General features: G+C 35.8%; 1 pseudogene across 1 annotated transcript in view; it reads left to right on the plus strand.

Annotated features, from left to right (window-relative positions):
• Positions 1-336: 336 nt before the first annotated feature.
• LOC308244039 (large ribosomal subunit protein uL1-like) overlaps positions 337-19,752 on the plus strand; it is a 40,211-nt pseudogene continuing 20,795 nt past the window's right edge. The window contains exons 1-3 of the transcript in view: positions 337-354; positions 4,592-4,752; positions 5,687-5,744. The product of the transcript in view is annotated as a large ribosomal subunit protein uL1-like (transcript). The remainder of the gene's footprint in view (positions 355-4,591; positions 4,753-5,686; positions 5,745-19,752) is intronic.

Consider the following 19,752-nt stretch of genomic DNA (forward strand, 5'->3'; position numbering starts at 1 on the left):
CCAGTCAACTAGACCCTTAGCAGAACCCAATGTGATCCTGAGGGGAAGAGAATAAACAGAGAGTGCCTCACATTCAACCTTGCCAGTATACAAGTTAGTCTAATGCAGATAATCAGAAAATAAAAGGAGATGCTATTCATAATAATGAAATAACTCAACCTTGGGCAGCAGTGTAAACTAAGACTGTCCTAGATAAACAGAGACTTATGGTCACCCTAAGTTTGTACCTCTTTCTGAAACAAATCTGTGAATTTAAACTCAGTCACTCACTTATTCATTCAATAATGATTTTGATGCTGACTGTACACTTTAAATAGCTCTTCTAAGGATGAAAGGATGAACAAGCCAGACAAGGTAAGTATGTTCATGGTTTTTTATAGTGGTGAAAGGAGAAAAGAAATTATTTGCAACAGTTAAAAATAATTTTAGGTAATGGTTAGGTCACCAACAAAGTAATACAGGTTTTTATTTATGGAGAGAATTAACATGGAAAGGTAGACAGAAAAAGTGCTATTTAAAGTAAAGCCTGAATGATGAGAAGGAGCCATTCAAATGGAAATATTAAAAAAAATCATAGTAGTTATACATGATAGTAAATGAAAATTTATTGATGCCGAAACCGGTTTGGCTCAGTGGATAGAGCGTCGGCCTGCGGACTGAAAGGTCCCAGGTTCGATTCCGGTCAAGGGCACGTACCTTCGTTGCGGGCACATCCCCAGTAGTGGGTGTGCAGGAGGCAGCTGATCGATGTTTCTCTCTCATGGATGTTTCTAGCTCTCTATCCCTCTCCTCTCTCTTCCTCTCTGTAAAAAATTAATAAAAATATATATATATATAAAAAGAAAATTTATTGAGACAAGTGTTGGCTTTCTCTATTCAAAGAACAAAACTTGGAAAAATTAAGAAATTCAGGGAAATCTACCAAAGTGAGTTTACTGTGGTCTTTTCATTTACAAATTAAAAGACTATTGACTACTCTCCCACTCAAAGTAAATTGCAATCTAGTAAGCCCATAGAAAAATGAACAAGTACATAAAAGCCCTGAACACAAAGGGTATAATCAGTTGGCCAAAGACTTTGATGAATGTTTGGACAGAAAGTTGATGTTTTCATGCTGAGAGTCCACAGAGAAACTGACATTGTTCCCTGAATATCCCATGTAGTTACCGAAATCAAAGCTCCTAAGTAGGAAAGGTAGAAAATTATCGGGCCCATCTCTCTCAGAGTCAATAACTGGAAAAAAAAAAAAGAGAACAATACAAAGTGTCCAAGTTGTTTAAAGGACCCAGTTATTATACACAGTGAAAACCCCAGTCAAGGAGCAAGACTTTTGGGCTTCAATAGGTCCTACTGGAAATTAAACCACTTAACCAGTGTAGTTGTCTATGGCAGTCTCAAAAAACTCTCCCCCCAACACCTCCTCCCCACAAACACTATCCAAAGTAGAGAGTTCCTGTGAAATCTTGCATAAGCCAAAATGGCATAAAAAACAGAAAAAGCAATTACTTTAAGCCACATCTTGCTAATGGATGCAGTTAAGATAAAGCACAGATGCTCACAGACACAGTTCAAAGCTGTAGTGCTGGATGCTGAGATGCTGGATATAGTTCCCAGGGAAGGAGCTTGGTGGGGCCACTCTCACTGCTTGGGGTGCACACTGTCTCTATAATGGCTCCCTGAAAAATGAATGCTGAACGCTCTTTTCACTTTTCCTTTTTTTTTTTGCATAAGGGATAATCTCCTTCTGATTTACTTTGGGTAGTGAAAACAACTACTAATATAGGTCTTTTGTAAAAGTGAAGTAGTGTAAAGCAAACTTGCAAAAAGCAGAGGAAACCTATAACTGCTAATGACAGCAGCCAATGATTAAGAGTTAACAGGGAGAATGACTTGGAGCTCAAGATATTCTAGCATCAGTTTCCCAGATATAACATTTACCTAAAGATTCATATATTTTTATTCCATTTATTTATTTATTTATTTATTTATTTATTTATTTATTGGGGTGACATTGGTTAATAGGATCATATAGGTTTCAAGTGTACATTTCTATGTTACAAGATCTGTATATTGCACTCTATGCTCACCACCCAAAGTTAAATCATCCTCTATCACCATATATTAGGCCTCCTCACTCCTCCCAATCCCCTTTTTCTGGCAACCACAAGACTAACTGCAGACAATATATACAGAGAGACAAAGATAATTTAAAAAATATAAAATAGCTGTGATGTATTTCATGCATCTTTACTACTAGCCTTTCAGAGAGATTTCCATCATTGTTATTCACCCCAAGGCTAAAACCATAGATTTGTTCTCTACAAAAGAAACTTTTATATGAATATTGATAAAGATCCTATTTGTTTTGGATACCTATAGTCAGAAGAGACTTGGTTTCTATGATTCTGAAGAAATCTTTATGTTTATCCATCATTTTCATTATTGATATGTGAAAGGGGGCCAAATATTTATGATTTCTTTTGCTCTTTAAAAAATATGAATAAAATCTGAGGATCTGGAGGCATTTATTTATTCAACAAGTATTGAAACTGACCTGGGTATTGGGCATAGAGAAATGAACAAACAGACAAAAAAACCCTACCCTCCAGAGATTTCATCCTCGGAATGTCTGGGGATGACATACTAAGAAGCATGTGATGGAGCCACTAAACCTTTAGCCCAGCCAAACCTTCAATCTGATCCTGGCCTTGAGTATGTGCAAACTGTCATAAAGGGACAGAGTTCATTTGGCTTTGCTCCTAATAGCAGAAATACCTTAACAAGATGGTAACCTTGATCAGATGGATGTGTTCCAAGGACCTAAAGTGCAGGCTTTTGTCCCTGTGTGCTTATTTCTGGCTACAGAGTTCACAGCTTTTGAAAGAGTTCCAGAAGTGTCCATTAACACCTTACTCCTTTGGCTTTTTCTAATTCTGTCTAATTAAGATCCTAGAAAACAAGGTCAGCTGATCTATGGCATGTGTACTCTACAACTGGAGGATGATTATAAACAGAAGGCAGCTTAGTGTAAGAACTAAATGAGAATTCCTGTCTTTCTAACCAATTCCCCAGCTTAAGACTTTGAATAAACCAGCTAAGGAAATTTTGACTTTGAATACTAGATACAGCTTTTCTGATGAGAGAGAAAAGAGATGGAGAAGAAAGAGAAGGCCCACTTAATCCCCGGGTCTTATGACCTTGAAGGATCAACTCAACTCATTAGAGAAATGTGGACATCACTGTCCTCCATTCACCAAATTTTAACTACTTCTGTATTCGTTAAACCCCAATCAAATAAATTAATGTTAAACTATTATAGATTGTTAGAGCTTAGCAGTAACAAAGGCAAACTCTAGATGAACATGGTCTTGACACAGGCCTCTAAAATTCCCACAGATTAGGGGTAGAATCCACAAAATTTAATTCCAAGGTCTTCAGATATTAGAACTATAAAATAAGTAAAATAAAAAATGTATACTTATAAAAAATATAAGGATTGACATTGTGAGCAAGTAATAGAAATCAAGATGATGAAGCAAATACAAAAAAGGGAAAGTTGGTCTTCTAGAAGTGATATAAAAGATCATGGAAATTTTAAGTCAATGAATAAGTAAGCAGCAGATTAATCAAAGCTAGAAAATTTGTTAAGTGGAATATAGATATCAACAAATCATCTGGAATGCAACACAAAAAGAGAAAATATATAGGAAGTAGAAAAGAATTTAAGAAACATAAAGAAGAGAATGCTATACATCTAATCTAATCATCAGTTGCTTCCCCTGAAGGGTAGTCTTCTATGATCATCCACATGGCCATCATATCTTTCCATATTGCATCTTATCATTTTCTCTATTCTTTCTATTAGACTGCTGATATTTGATCAATGTCAATACTCAGTGATAATTAAAAACAAACAAACAACTAGGAGTAGAAAGAAACATCCTTAAGGTGATAAAAGTTACTTATATTTACACTGCAGTAAAGACATTTCCTTTAAAATTAGGAATGGCCAAAAGATGCCTACCATAAGTGACTCTATTTAATGCATACTGGGGCACTAGTCAGAAAAATAGGAATGAGGAAAAATAAAAGAAGAAGAATGAAGAAAGACTATAGAGAGATTGGAAAGACATATAAACTCACATTATTTGCATAGTCTATTATTTTCTACTGGTGAACCAAAATCTAATAGAAAATATGGAAAATATTCTTTAGCAAGTTTTTTTGGGCGTAAAATCAACATAGTAGCAACAACATGAGTGGACCTAAGTGAAATAAATTGGACAGAGAAAGACAAATACCTTATGATTTCATTTATATGAGGAATCTAAAAACAGACAAACAACGCAAAACAGAATCAAACTCATAGATACAGAGAACAAACTGATGGCTGCCAAAGAGGTGGGAGAAAGGGTCATGAGCAGAAAAGGGAAAGAGGATTAAGATGGTTACTAGACTCAGCGTGTTGATCACTTCATAAGTGTTGAATCACCATGTTGCACACCTGAAACTAATATTATGTTGTATGTGAATAATATGGAAAAAGGAGTCTATTTTAAAGACATTTTGTCAAAAGCTGACAAAATAACAGCCAAAGGGGAAGCTGTTAGAAAATAAGAAAAATGCCATTAACCAGGAACAGCACACTGGTGCTGCTGGTGAAGAAGTCTATGGGAGGTTGTTGCCTCTGGTGGTGGGTGTGGAGTCCTGTATCATGGCTGAGAGTCAAGAAGAAAAGCCTGGTCTCCAGAGGTGAGTGTCCCAGGAGGGCTTGCTCTAAAACAGATTGCTGGAGCCCAATCTGGACTTTCTGATTCAGTAGGCCTGTGGAGGGAGAATTTGCATTTGTGGAGGGAGAATTTGCATTTGTAACAAAGTCTAGGTGATGCTGACCCTGCTGGCCTGGAGACCGTGCTGAGAACAACTGCATGAGGCCTAGGTGAGCAGAACCAGCAGCAAGCACAGCACCAGAAGCTTGTCAAAAATGCAGAATCTCAGGCTCAAATGTGTCTACCGAATCAGAAGCTCCATGTTAGTGTTACCTATAACTATGCTTTTTAAAATATCTTTTTATTTTAGAATAGTTTTAGGCTTACAGAAAAATTGTGAAGATAGTACAGAGTTCCCATATATCACACACCTTGTTCCCTGTGTTATTAACATCCTACATTAGTATAATACTTTTGTCACAGTTAATGAACCAAACTTGATATGTTATTAACTAAAGTCCTTATTCGGGTTTCCTTAAATTGGTACTTATGTTCTTTTCCTGTCCAGGATATCAAATTATGTTGAGCTGTCATGTCTCTTTAGGCTCCTTTTGGCTGTGACAGTTACTCAAAGTCTAGTTTTTGATGACCTGCCAGTTCTGAGGAGTACTGGTTAGGCATTTTGTAGTATGTCCCTGACTTTGGGTTTAGTTCATATTTATTTCATGAGTAAACTGGGAAGGAAGGTCACAGAGAAGAAGTGACATTCTCTTCAACATCATATGAAGAATACATACTACAAAACATGACTTGTCATTGTTGATGTTAACTTTGATCACTAGGCTGAGATAGTATTTGTCAGGTTTCTTAACGTTAAAGCTTCTCTTTTCTTCCTTCTTTTTCATGCCTCCCTCTTTGAATGGAGTGTAGCCCACACTTAATAAGTAAGGACCTATGTTTTAACTTCTTGGGGACAGAGTCTACATTTTGCTTTCCACGTTTGGAATGCTAGCATGTTCCAAAGATGAGCGGAAGGTAGATGGATGATTTTATGTCTACTTAGCTGTTCCCATAAATTTATTACCAGTGGCTCAAGAATTGTGCACAATCGTTAAGTGTCAGTGCACACTTTAAAACATGTGGACTCTTGCTGAATTTTTTTTAAAACCTTTAGATGAATAGCCACCTGTTTGGAAGTGAATCTTAATTGCAAGTTAATGATGCCTCCTGGTAATTTACTACTTTAGTTGAAACTACAATATCAGCTGCAACTCAGATACTAAGAGCTACAACTCATACAGTTGAATATCATCTGCCAAGGCCCACCTGGACTGCACCTGCAAAACCAGTTGTGGTGTATTTACTCTCACAATTTGTGTCAACATTCCCCAAACAATGCATCATTAGGTTTGAGTTTTCTGGAGACACTGTCTCAGTCCTGCACTCTGGTAATTCCTAACCCATAAGAAATAATTAAGGTCTTAGGTTTAAAGTATCAGGCCTATTCAGAGTTTGTAAAGACCAAGAAAAGTCCTCTGTCTCATAGTTCAAGTCCTTAAAAATAAATAAATAACAGAGCAAAGAGAGAACAAGTAGGAATTGCACAAGTTTAACTACAGTTAGGAGAAGAAAGACAAATGGGGAAACAGTGATATCACAAGAGTTATTGACAAAAAGTTTTGCAAAATTAATTAAAGATACTAGTCAGAAGATTCAGGTAATTGAAGAAATCCAAAGAACGATAAATTTAAAAATCTACACCAACACAGGTAAGAGCAAAATGAAGAAATAGACAACTAAAAGATCCAGATATATTCAGAGGAAACACATATACAATTAAAAGGAGGAATAACAATATAAAGGAAGTGATAACTAACTTTTCAGAAGCAATAAAAATCAGAATGTAGATAAATGATAAATATGCTGCAAGAAAATAAATAACAAACTTTAATTCTATTAACAGTAAAAAAATTATGAATTTTATGATTACTTAAAGAAACATTCAATTTTTTAAAAACCGGGAAAAATTTGACAGAAGCAGACCTCAACTAAGGCAAATATATGAAAAAGGTATCTGTTAGAAGGAAAGTATTTCCACAAAAAAGTCAGAGATTTAGGAAAATATACTAGAAAGAAATAATGAAAGAAAAGAGAGAAAGAGAAAAAAGGGAGGGGGAGAGAATATTACTTACTATAAAAATGTAGATATAAGAAAATAATGTATCCTTATAATAAACCAGATAAAACTATAATTTAAAATAACTATAAAATATGTTCATTTGAGTTAGGCATTATGTTCTGCTAAAGTTATCAGAAGTCTTTTATTTTTTTGGCCCAGGAGATTAATAAATACATTAAAACTAGACTTTCTAGGTTAAATATTAATATTATAATTTCTTAGATAACATTTCAAGTTTATAGAAAAATATTTTGATAAAAAATAAAATGATAAAAGTTATATAAAAGGTATAGGAAGAGAAACAGTATATAGCCCGGCTGGTATGGCTCAGTAGTTGGATGTCAACCTATAAACCAGGAGGTCACAGTTTGATTCTCGGTCAGGTCAGGGCACATATCCAGGCTGTGGACTGAATACCCTGTGTGGGTGTGCAGAAGGCAGCCATCAATGATTCTCTCTCATCATTGATGTTTCTATCTCTCTCTCCCTCTCCCTTCTTCTCTGAAATCAATAAAAATATATTTTAAAAAAAGAAACAGTGTACAGAGGACAAATAAAGAGTACAAAGAGTTGGTAGGTTTGACTTAAACATAACAATAAATGTATTAAAACAGAAGGCATTAAAGTTTCCAGCTAAGAGATAACTGTTGTCAGTCAATTAAAAATATAACACAATTATTTCATGATTACAAAAGACATAGCTATTATATACGCATACAATATAAAAGTATAAGGTACTATAGCTGTATTATTAATGGACAAATGAGACTTTACAGTAAGCAATATCAACAGCAATACACCAAATTTGCAAATATGAATCATTTGATGTTCATAAATGCAAATTTTGACAATCTGTTATAGAATAAAATGATATACAGTAATTGTAATAAACCAAAAATAATACTTACAGATACCTAGAGAAGACTAAATAGCAAAAGATCCCTGGCCAGTGTGGCTCAGTTGGTTGAGCATAGTCGTGGACACTGAAAGGTTGTGGTTTGATTCCCAACCAAGTACATGCCTGGGTTGCTGGCTCCATCCCCTGTAGGTGGCGTGTGGGAGGCAGCGAATGGATGTTCCCTCTCATATCAATGTTTCTCTCTCTCCTTTCCCCTTCCTTCCTCTCTCTGTAAAGAAAATCCATATTAAAAAATCTTTTTTTTTAAATAAATCTTTATTGAGATTATTACAATTATTTCTCCTTTTTCCCCCCATAGCTCCCCTCCACCCATTTCCCACCCCACCTTCTGCCCTTACCTCCCCCCCACTGTCCTCATCCATAGGTGTATGATTTTTGTCCATTCTCTTCATGAACCCCCCATACCCCTTTCCCCCTGAGAATTATCAGTCCACTCCCTTTCTATGCCCCTGATTCTATTATATTCACCAGATTATTCTGTTCCTCAGGTTTTTAATTCACTTGATTTTTAGGTTCGCTTGTTGATAGATATGTATTTGTTGTTCATAATTTTTCTCTTTACTTTTTTCTTCTTCCTCTTCTTTAAGAATACCTTTCAGCATTTCATATAATACTGGTTTGGTGGTGATGAACTCCTTCAGCTTTTTCTTATCTGTGAAGCTCTTTATCTGCCCTTCAATTCTGAATGATAGCTTTGCTGGGTAGAGTAATCTTGGTTGTAGGTTCTTGCTATTCATCACATTGAAAATTTCTTGCCACTCCCGTCTGGCCTGCATAGTTTCTGTTGAGAAGTCAGCTGACAGTCGTATGGGTGCTCCCTTGTAGGTAATTAACTGTTTTTCTCTTGCTGCTTTTAATATTCTCTCTTTGTCTTTTGCTCTTGGCATTTTAATTATGATGTGTCTTGGTGTGGTCCTCTTTGGATTCCTTTTGTTTGGGGTTCTGTGGGCTTCCTGGACTTGTAAGTCTATTTCTTTCACCAGGTGGGGGAAGTTTTCGGTCATTATTTCTTCAAATAGGTTTTCAGTATCTTGCTCTCTGTCTTCTTCTGGCACCCCCATAATTCTGATGTTGATACGCTTGAAGTTGTCCAGAGTCTTCTTACATTATCTTCAACTTTTTGGATTTTTTTTTTTTGCTTTTTGCTTTTTCGGTTGAGTGTTTTTTGCTTCTTTGTATTTCAATTCTTTGACTTGATTCTTGTGTTCCTCTATTCTGTTTCTGGGTCTCTGTATAATATTTTTTATTTCAGTCAGTGTATGTTTAATTTCTAGTTGGTCCTTTTTCATATCTTCGAGGGTCTCGTTATATTTATCGGCCTTTTCTAGGATATTCTTAAAAAGTCTTATCACCGTGGTTTTGAATTCTATATCCAGTCGTTTGTTTTCCTCCATTTCTTTCGTTTGTGATCTGATTCTTTGACCCCGCATTTTCACTGATTCCCTGAGTTGGTAAGGTAGATATTTGTGCTAGGTTTCCAATATGGCCCAGTGGGTCTGCTTCCCAGTTAACCTGAGGTGGACACTCTTGGTGCACCCCTTTGTGGACTGTGTGTACAGCCTTGTTGTAATTAAGTCTTTATTGTTGTTGGTATCACTGGGAAGAATTGACCTCCGGGCCAGTTGGCTGTAAGGATCAGCTGTGTCTATGCTGGGAGAAGTTCGGTGCTGGAGACAGCCTTATAGGATTAGACTTGCCAAATTGCAATAGCCTCTGTGCTCAGCTTGGATGGGGTGGAGTCTCAGTCTTGGCTTCCTGTCAGCCTTGCCCTTGCGCGCATGTGCGCTTTCAGTCCTCCGCCTTCCCCAGCTCGAGTCTCCGCCCGAGAGTCCAGACTCCCCCCACAAGAGCGTGTGTCCCCAGGGGCTCGCCTGGAACTGGGGTTCAGTGCAGTCAGAACTGGGGTTCAGTGCGGTCGGAGGCTTCCTTCCCCCTTCCGCCAGAGAAAGTCAGCCAGGCTCTCAGCCGCCCTTCCTCTCTGCGCGCACAAAGCCCCTTTGCCGTACCTCCAATTCTCTGTGAGCTTTTCTCTTTCCTTCTAGTTGTAGAATTTTCACTCAGCCAGCTTTCCTGTGGTTCTGGATGGTGTCCATTCTGTCTTTTAGTTGTAGTTTTGAAATTGTTGTGCGAGGCAGCAGTTTAGGTGCTTACCTATGCCGCCATCTTGGTTTCCCTCAAAATCTTTAAAATTAAATAAATAAATAAATAGCAAAAGAGTCCAAGTGGAGCCCTGGCTGGCTAGCTTAGTTGGTTATAATGTCATCCCAACATGCCAAGGTTGTGGGTTTGATCCCCAGTCAAGGCACATACAAGAATCAACCAACCAAGGAATGCGTAAATAAGTGGAACAAATTGATGCCTCTCTCTCTCTCTCTCACTCTCTCTCCCCTTCTTCCCTCTTCCTCTCTCTGTCTAAATTCAATAAAAAACGAAATGTTGTCATATGTAATGTATATGTTGTAAGTTAGGAAGACAAAATTGTGTTAAAAATAAAATGTACGTTAAGAGTCTGAAAATTTTCCAAAATAGTAAAAATAAACTAATGTGTAACACAGCAGAAAATAACAAAAATAAAATTGAACATACATAAACAAACATTTTAAATACATTACTATTTTAAATGATAAAAATTTGATAAATTTGTAAGAAAGTTGATCAGAACTTTATTTTATATATACAACATTAGGGCCAAGAATGGGATATATATCAAAAATAAAAACAAGACTAAAAAAGTAAAACATAACTATATTATCAACTATTTTTATTAATGAAATAAAATTTAACTTTAAATAGAGAAGAATAAAGGTAAAATAGAAAACCTGTAAAATCTTATACTAAAATTAATTTATATTTATTCAATTACTAGAGGTCCGGTGCATGAAAATTCATGCACTGAAGGGGGGGTCCCTCAGCCTGGCCTGCTCCCTCTCACAGTCCAGGAGCTCTCAGGGGTGGGAGGCGACCCGGCAATTAGGGGAAGGCAACTCCCCCATCACACTTCTGCTGCTGCCACTGCTGGCAGCGGAAGCCTCGGCCAGCCCTGGTTACCTGAGCCTCGGTTGGCCCTGGGCGGCTGGGCAGCTGACATCTGAGGCTTGCCTGCTCCCTGGGCCAGCTCTGGGCAGCTAGGCAGCCACAATCCGAGGCTTGCCTGTGCTTTGGGCTGGCCCTGTGCAGCTGGGGGGCTTAAGGGACTGGGGGATTCCAGAGGCAGGTGTGTGGAGTGGCCGGGCCCACCTGGAGGCGGGCCTGGCTTTGCTGTGCACCTGCTGCCCTGGCAGGGCTGAGGGGGACTGGGCGCCGCCATCTTGTGGCTGTGGGTGCCACCATCTTTGAGGGCGGGGCAGTCCATTAGCATATTCCCTCCTTATTGGCTGTGGGCACTGCCAATTTTGTGACAGTGTGAGGGTCAATTGGCATATTCCCTCTTTATTAGATAGGATAAAACAGTTAATAAATAATTTGAATGTAACATTTATTTTAATAAAGAACAGAAACATTACAAATCTTTACCACAAAGAAAATTCTGGGCTCACAAAATTTTCCCTGAAAACTTTAAAAATACTAAAGGAAAAGCATAATACCTATCATACAAACTTTTGAAGACTATAGAAAATTAGAGAATACATCACTAATCATTTTATTAGTCTTATTTAATTATTATTCCAATAAATGGCATGACAGTATAAGACAGCAAATTATAGGCAACTCTAATTGATAAACATAAATGGATGTCTTAAGTAAAATGTTAGCAAACTGAAAGAAAATACTTCATAGCATAGTTGGTTTAATTCCAGTAATAATAGATTGATTTTTAAATTACAGGATCAATTATTATACTACATCTCAGATACAACTGGAGAAAAATATCACTTCTGTCACATCGAATGAAGAAAAGCTTTTGATTAACTGCAATATATATTCATGATTAAAAACACTCCTAAAAAGTTAGAAATAAAAGTGAACTTCTATAATCTGAAATAATTATATCCAAAGCCAATAACAAACATCATATCAATTGTGACATGACACTTTTCTTTAGGATCTGGAATGAAACAGATGCCCAACAATGAATATAACATTGGGCAATGGTATTTCTAGTCTACAGTTTGGCCAGTGTCTCAAATGTTTTATATATATATATATATATATATATATATATATATATATATATATATATATAATGTTATATATATGTTTGCATATGTATAACATGTATGCACATATGGCAAATATAATTTACTTGTGGCTTATTTTTACTTTATATACATGAACTTGTGTGTTAAGTATTCTGCATTGCTTCTTTCTTTCAAACATAGTATATTTGTGAGATAAATTCATATTTTGTGTAGCTACATTTCATTGATATTTATTGGTTTAAAGTATTACCTTATATATACCAATTTATATTTCCGTACTACTGTTGATGGAAATTTGAGTTATTTTCAGTTCAGGGCTTTTATAAACAACTAGAAGCCCGCTGCACGAAGATTCATGCAAGAATGGGCCTTCCTTTCTCTGGCTGCCGGCACCGCCTTTCTGCTCCAGCCCCACCTTCCCATGCTGCCCAGAGGCCCTGAGTGGCTGGGGTGATGCGGAACACCTACATCGTCACCATGGTGATGATGCAAGTGTCCCGCCCCACCCCGGCCACTTGGTGCCTGCTTATGCAAATTAACCAGCCATCTTTGTTGGGTTAATTTGCATACCCACTCCTGATTGGCTGGTGGATGTCATGAAGGTACAGTCAATTTGCATCTTTCTCTTTTATTAGTGTAGATGTTGTTATAAACTGTTTTGACACCTTGGTGCATATTTGCAAGACAGCTAGAGTTTATTCAGTGTACCTATCTTGAATTGGTATTGTGCATCATACCATATTGTCTTGTCAAAACTGCTATACTGTTTTCCAAAGTCACTGTGCCAGTTTTTACTCTCTTCAGTCAACTGGGAGGGTTCTGTTGCTCTACATGGTATAACTCACAACATTTGTTTTAGTCAGATTTTTTATATCAGCCTTGAATCTTGTTTGATATATTTGTTGGCCATTGACCAGGTCCTTTTAAAAAGTATCTGTTGAAGGCTTTTTCTAATTTTCCTTTTTCTACCCTTATTAATTTGAATTGCATCCTTTGTATAGTTATACACACATATATCACATATGTATATATGGGGAGGTTAAATATATATGTACACATATATGTATATATGGAAAGGTTGAAACAACCATATATATATACACATACACATATTAAGTTTTAAATGTTCAAATGCCTTCTATTTGGTGGGTTGTTTTTAATGTCTCAATAATGTCTTTTGATGAACAAAACCTTTATTTTTAATAGTTATATTTATAAATATTTTCTTTTATGGTTTATGATTTTTTATTATTATTGGATGTTTTACTTTCCTTATAATGGTTTATGATTTGTATGTTGTTTAAAAAATCCTGCCCAACTCCAAATAAGTTCATGATAATATTAGTTATGTTAACTTCTTAAAAACATATTTTTTTCTATTCACAGTTATGTCTTTAATAAACCTGGAATTAATTTTTGGATATTATAGTGTAGGACATCAATTTCATCTTTATGTTGATATGAAGTTGTACTATCCCCATTTATTAAAACATCTATCTTTTCCTCATTTATAATACCATATTTTTCACATATCAAGTGTCCATACAAGTATGAATCTAGCAAGGGTTATTTTTTGTGTTCTAATGTCTTTTTTTCAATTGCCTGCAACAATTAATTACACATTGTATTTATCCCTTAAACTGTATGAAGAATTATGATAATTTGTAGATAAAAACCTTCAACTTTTTTCTTCAGAAATACCTTACCTATTCTAGTCTTTTAAAATACATATGTAAATTAGATGGGTATATTATTTATGCTATATATGAATAAGTGTTTCAAGTTTAACAAAAATACTTTATGATATGATTGGGATTACATTGAGTCTACATGTTAATTAATGGGAAATTAATATTTTTATGAGATAAAATTGTTAAGAACCATGAAGGGTCTGAAATTTTATTTTACAGTTAAATATCAAGGTAGCCTACCACAGTTTCACAAATGCTGGTGTGAAACACATTTGTCTTAGTGAACAATAAGCCCAACTAGCCTTTGTCCAGGAGGGAGATAATATCTTTATTACACGGGACAGTAAAAAAACCTTCCCTCTGCTCAGGAGGGAGATACTCCATCTCTGTCTTCTAAGGCTGCTTATGATACCAACATCCCAGAAAGGATATTGCAGAGTCAATGTGTGACTTCACATGAAAAATATACAGAAACATAAGATAGCAATGAAAAGTTACATCCCAATAGGAATCTCCCTATCCATGATCATGGCATATTTCAATTTTCATTTATTTTGACTTTAATGTATCTAGATTTAGAATAAATATTAACTCTAGGAGAAAAGAAGAAGATTTCTATGTATATGCTCTTCTAAGGGACTTCCTGGCACAGGCAATTTTTTATAACTTGGTCTTCATGACATTTACATGGGGTTTTTCTTTATAATTGGTCCTTAAATTATACATATGTGTTTTAAGCATATATATATATATATATCCTCATATTTTGTGTTAAAATAAATGTTTAAAAATATCCTTAATAATATAATATGGTTAATTCACCCAATAGGAGACAAGTCCAATATGGATTTGTGCTAACTCCTGCCTCTATTGCATTTTTTGTTAGCCTTGGCCTATCTCTGTTTTTTTTCTCCACTCTTAGTTAGTGTTCCTCAGGAGTCCAAGCTGAGGCTCTGGAAAATGGGGAATCAATCACAGATACTTAGTAAGTGCATTCCATTTGTAAGCCTGATGGAGGAAGAAAGACGGCAAATCATTATGCTTAATCTTTTAGATGGATGAATTTAAGACATGGATACCTATGTTAGATTGATAAAGATTTTTAGACACTGTTCCTTTGGGGATAAAGGGTGTATATTTAAATATACATATACACATTTTCTTATGTATAATTTTAAAAGATTTATAGATCCGAAGAACATCCACAGATCAACTGTGCAGCCAGGGCTTTAAGGTTTCTTATTGAGAGCCAGTGTTTGCCAGTGCTTTAAATTTTCAAACTACTTGAAGATGCAAAACATGCAATTAACAACACTTAACAACAATAACATGCAGTGCATGCAATGAGCCAGATGAGTGGTATAACCAGTAATAACTGTAGTGGCTTCAAGAAATGAAGGATCAGAAAACTCTCGGACATTGAGGAATGGTTTTATGGAGGAGATGAGACCTGCATGACAATTGAGATAGAGGAAAGTACATAGAATGGAGACACCTTCTCAACCTTTCTAATGCCACGACCCTTTAATACAGTTCCTCATGTTGTGGTGACCCCCAACCATAAAATTATTTTCGTTGCTACTTCATAACTGTAATTTTGCTACTGTTAATGAATTGTAATGTAAATATCTGTGTTTTCTGATGGTCTTAGGCTCTACAGCAGCGATTCTCAACCTGTGGGTCGTGACCCACAGGTTGAGAAACGCTAACAGGGTCGCCTAAGACCATCGGAAAACACAGATATTTACATTACGATTCATAACAGTAGCAAAATTACAGTTATGAAGTAGCAACGAAAATATTTTTATGGTTGGGCGTCACCACAACATGAGGAACTGTATTAAAAGGTCACAGCATTAGAAAGGTTGAGAACCACTGTTCTAAATAAAAACAGCAGGCAGGGAAAAGGCAGGAAAGTAAAAAAACAAAAACAAAAAAAAACAACCTTAATATTTTAGGTAGTTATGATGAAACCCAGGGGAAGTCACTATTTAAGTATTTGGTAATATGGAAGGACTAATCATCTACACTAATAAAAGAGAAAGATGCAAATTGACTGTACCTCCAAAACACCCACCAGCCAATCAGGAGTGAATATGCAAATTAACCCAACAAAGATGGGAGGTTAATTTGCATATGCAGGCACGGAGCAAAGACTGAAGACTGAAGGCTCTGCTGCGGCCGGAGTCAAGCCTGAAGGCTGAAAGCTTGACTCCTCTGCAGCCTGGGTCCTGGGTGCCGGAGGAAAACCAGTGCCCGCAGCCAGGGCAAGGAAGGCCTATTGCACGAATCTTCATGCAACGGGCCTCTAGTATAGGGATAATAGCACTGCAGAAAAATATTCAATGTACTCAAGAAAGTATGCTAAAGCAAAAGTCAAGAGCATTTTTAGTTGAAAAGGTGGTATCTACACTAAGTCTTGAAGTAGAAGTCTGGAAGGTAAAGACAAATGAATAAAGCACTGTAGGTACAGAGTGCACCAAGGTAGCAAGAATTCTCCATGTGTGGGGATTTAAACTTATTAGAAGGTGTCTAACAAATGGCACTGTTGAGATTACTGTAAATTTCAATTTCCTGATTGATTTCTGATTTCTTCTTTCATAGTGGACATAATATTTTGGCAATTATTAGAATAATTAACAATAATGACAACCATCTGACATACTTTACCCAGAATATTTTTTTTTTTCAAGTTACAAGGGTATGGCTTGAAAAGAAGACTTAAGACAGCAACCAGCCAGCTGAAAAGAAAGAGTATCTGAAGATCTCATTATATTTTTTGTATAAGGATGCTTGCTTTGGGGGCCATTTGATACACACATGGCTGCTACTCTCCTTTATTATAGTCATAAAGAGGATCTGAAGTTCATAAAAAGTATCTGGCAGATTTGTAAAAGATATAACAGCTTGTCATGGAGATTTCTACAGAGCCATCTAAGGAAAAATATCCCTTCCAAAGCATAGCTAGGAACTATTTATGTTAGAAATGCCTACTTTGTCACAGTAAACTGAGCATTCCTCCTATCATCTAGGGTGTCAAATGGGGACCTGATTTCTTTGACTTCTCCCTGAGCATCAGTCAGCAGTGTATGCATGGAGTATGAGAATTAAAACTTGTAGAGTAAGAGCATGTGTTCCTGAGGTAAAAGTCAAGTATTTTCACAAGATATTTAACATTGCAAAGTTATTAATTTTTACCTATCATCTAGCAGTCCTATTCTTACACATGGCAGAAGAGACAGCTACCTCCATGTTGAATTTCGAGAGGTATTTAACTCTCTTTGCTACTAATATGACCCACTTTGCCTGAAACATTCATACTATTTAATATGACCTTTAAATTTAATGAACAGAAGGACCATTTAAATGTTATAATGTTATCTAGGAGCTTTTATATATAACACCAGCTGATAATAAATTCGCTAAAATTGGCTTTTTAAATTAGTTTCCAAGGCATGAATTAACCCTCTGAGGGATATAAAGTGGTAAAAAGAATTGTTGAGAGTTGTTTTCAAAAATTTCCAGATGATTCATTTAACCACGAAATCTTGGAAGACAGGGTTCAGAAAATGTAGAAGGGATAAAGAACACCCTGACTGTGTATGAAGGTTAAAGAACTCTGAAATAGAAGAGAGAAAGAGGCAGGGAGAGGAAGAGAGAGGCAGAAACAGAGACTGATTGGAGAGTTTAAAAAGGGAGCTTAATTTGGAGAAAATGCTATAACTGCTGAAATGCCCCAGAAGCATTAAATGGTGGTTTAAAAATATGGCTGTATCTCTTATAAAATGTCACAAGGTCAGTGGTCAATTCAGCCAAGACCTAAGTTTCTTCAAGCTCTCCCACATGTCATTGGCTTGGGTCATAATGACATCTGGAACTGGAAGTGATTACCACTATAAGACCTCACAAAAACAGATGGGCCTTCTGGCCACATGAAGACTTGTAGGGATAATCATCTGAAAGTCCAGCAGTAAAGAGAAAAAAACTGAAACAGCATACCCTCTCCCGAGAACTCTTCCCAGAACCTACACCATTCCAATTCTTCATGTATCCCTTTTACTAGAACCTGTTTATATGGCTATGACTGAAAGCAAGGAAAGTTGAAAAAGTGGCCTTTTATATTCAGTTACTGTAACTCAGCTTAGCTTCAAGAGTTTTAATAATAAGTTTTATATCCCATTACACTACATTATGTAAATGTATTTATTTTTTGTTAAGGAACATCGTTTCTTAGGTCATTAAAGCAGTTCAGATATTTGCTATGTTAGCATTTTTCTATTATAAGAGATTTAATTATAATAAACCTGTGTTAAACAAAGGGATGCTTTAGAAATGAATAAACTCCAATAAATACCTTCTTAGCTTTACATAAAGAGCAAAACAGGTATGGTCCCATAGTTTTATTTTAGTTTCCATAAGCCATGATCACTTCATGTATAAAATATGAATAACATACAAGCTGAAATTTTTGGTTTCCTCAAAAGGGTGATGAATTAAATAACAATGTTGATAACTGATTTCCCAAAACATAATTTTTATATTTTCCACATAACCAATCCGAATTCATAGGCGTTATTATATCTAAAGAACTAAACATTGATACCTCAAGCACAAAATGTCGTCTACCTGTACAACAGATCTAAAATGAACTTAGGGCCATGTGGCCACATGAAAATGTTTAGAAAACAAGCACCGTCACTAAAGGTTGGGCATGCTGAGAAGGTTTTTTCTCCTTTTGCTAGTTTTTTTTTGTCCCTCATAATGGGGAATTTAATACAAGTCCCTAGCCTGGAGGACTTAGGCACACTAAGCAAAATATTAAAATAAAATTTTGGTAGTATTTTGGAAAAAAACAGTAAGCCTCAGTGATGTACTCTGAACTAATATAAAAAGATTAGGTTCATAAATACCACTGGAAGGCCAGTGCTGGTCACACTGATGTTTAAATCCCACCCAATGCCAATGATTCATTAACAAATCACCATGTTGCCCTCAAGAGGGAGGACCCACTTTGATCTTTTTTGTGGGGGATTTGTTTTATTATTTGTTTTATTATATTAGTATTATTAGCTTAGTGCTCTATACAGTCAGAATCAACATTAAAAAATCATTGTCACTATTTTTATCCTAATTATTTGAACCCTTAATTCTTAATTTTAAATACCAAGCATATTTGATAGAGTAGTCTCAAACTCATGGGTGTTTAAAGAAAAACTTTTTTTTTTTATGAAAGTAGGAGAGAGACATTTTCTCTAAAACCTATGACTAATACTTTAAGTACAATCATATATCTTTTCAGGGTAATAAAATGTTATGGACTGTTAATATTATTTTATTTTGGTAAGAAATTATTATAAATTTTAAAAACTCATGTGAATATATATTCTATTAGCTAAACCTTTTCTTGCTTTTTTACTTTTCACTAGCTACACAGTTCAGATCATTTGTTACCTTAAAGTGGAAGGCTCCAGAGACAGCTTCTTATGAATACTTCTTGAGAGATCTTTGAGGTCAAGAAAGTGATTTAACCTCAGAAGCAGCCTCAAATTCTGTAGGGTGCAGAAAAAGAAAAATATAATTTAATTTCTAGGACATTCAGCAGCTGGGGATTTCAGCAGCTATAGGCCAACACATGATTTGTGTTGTAATAACCAGTCATGACAGCCAAATATTTTTTGAACTATGTTTAAGAGAACTTCATACAATATTTTAAAATATCCTCGGTAGCTTCTTTGTAGCAATTATGGCATACACACATACAACACATACAAGTACTCAAATAAAGTATGATTCCAAATTTGAAGAAAAAATGACATATGGTTATACGGACGTCCAGTCAATGGAGTATCCAGTTGGTAAAGTGAGAAATCACAGTTATAGTTACACAATTCTTACTAATTCTTACTACTGACTATGTCTAGATGTTACCTCTCATTCACAGGATAAACATTATTTTAGTGCAAACAGATATTTTACATTGCATATATATTCAGAGACCAAATCTTAATAATGTACACTTCAGTGCTGCACCAAGAAATTTTCAATTTGTTTTCAAATAGTAAAAATGAAAAATGTATTTGCTTTAGTGAATATATATTTTGTTTATTAGCAACAA

This window comes from Plecotus auritus (genome assembly GCF_963455305.1).
Source record: "Plecotus auritus genome assembly, chromosome: 3".
Lineage (NCBI taxonomy): Eukaryota > Metazoa > Chordata > Mammalia > Chiroptera > Vespertilionidae > Plecotus > Plecotus auritus.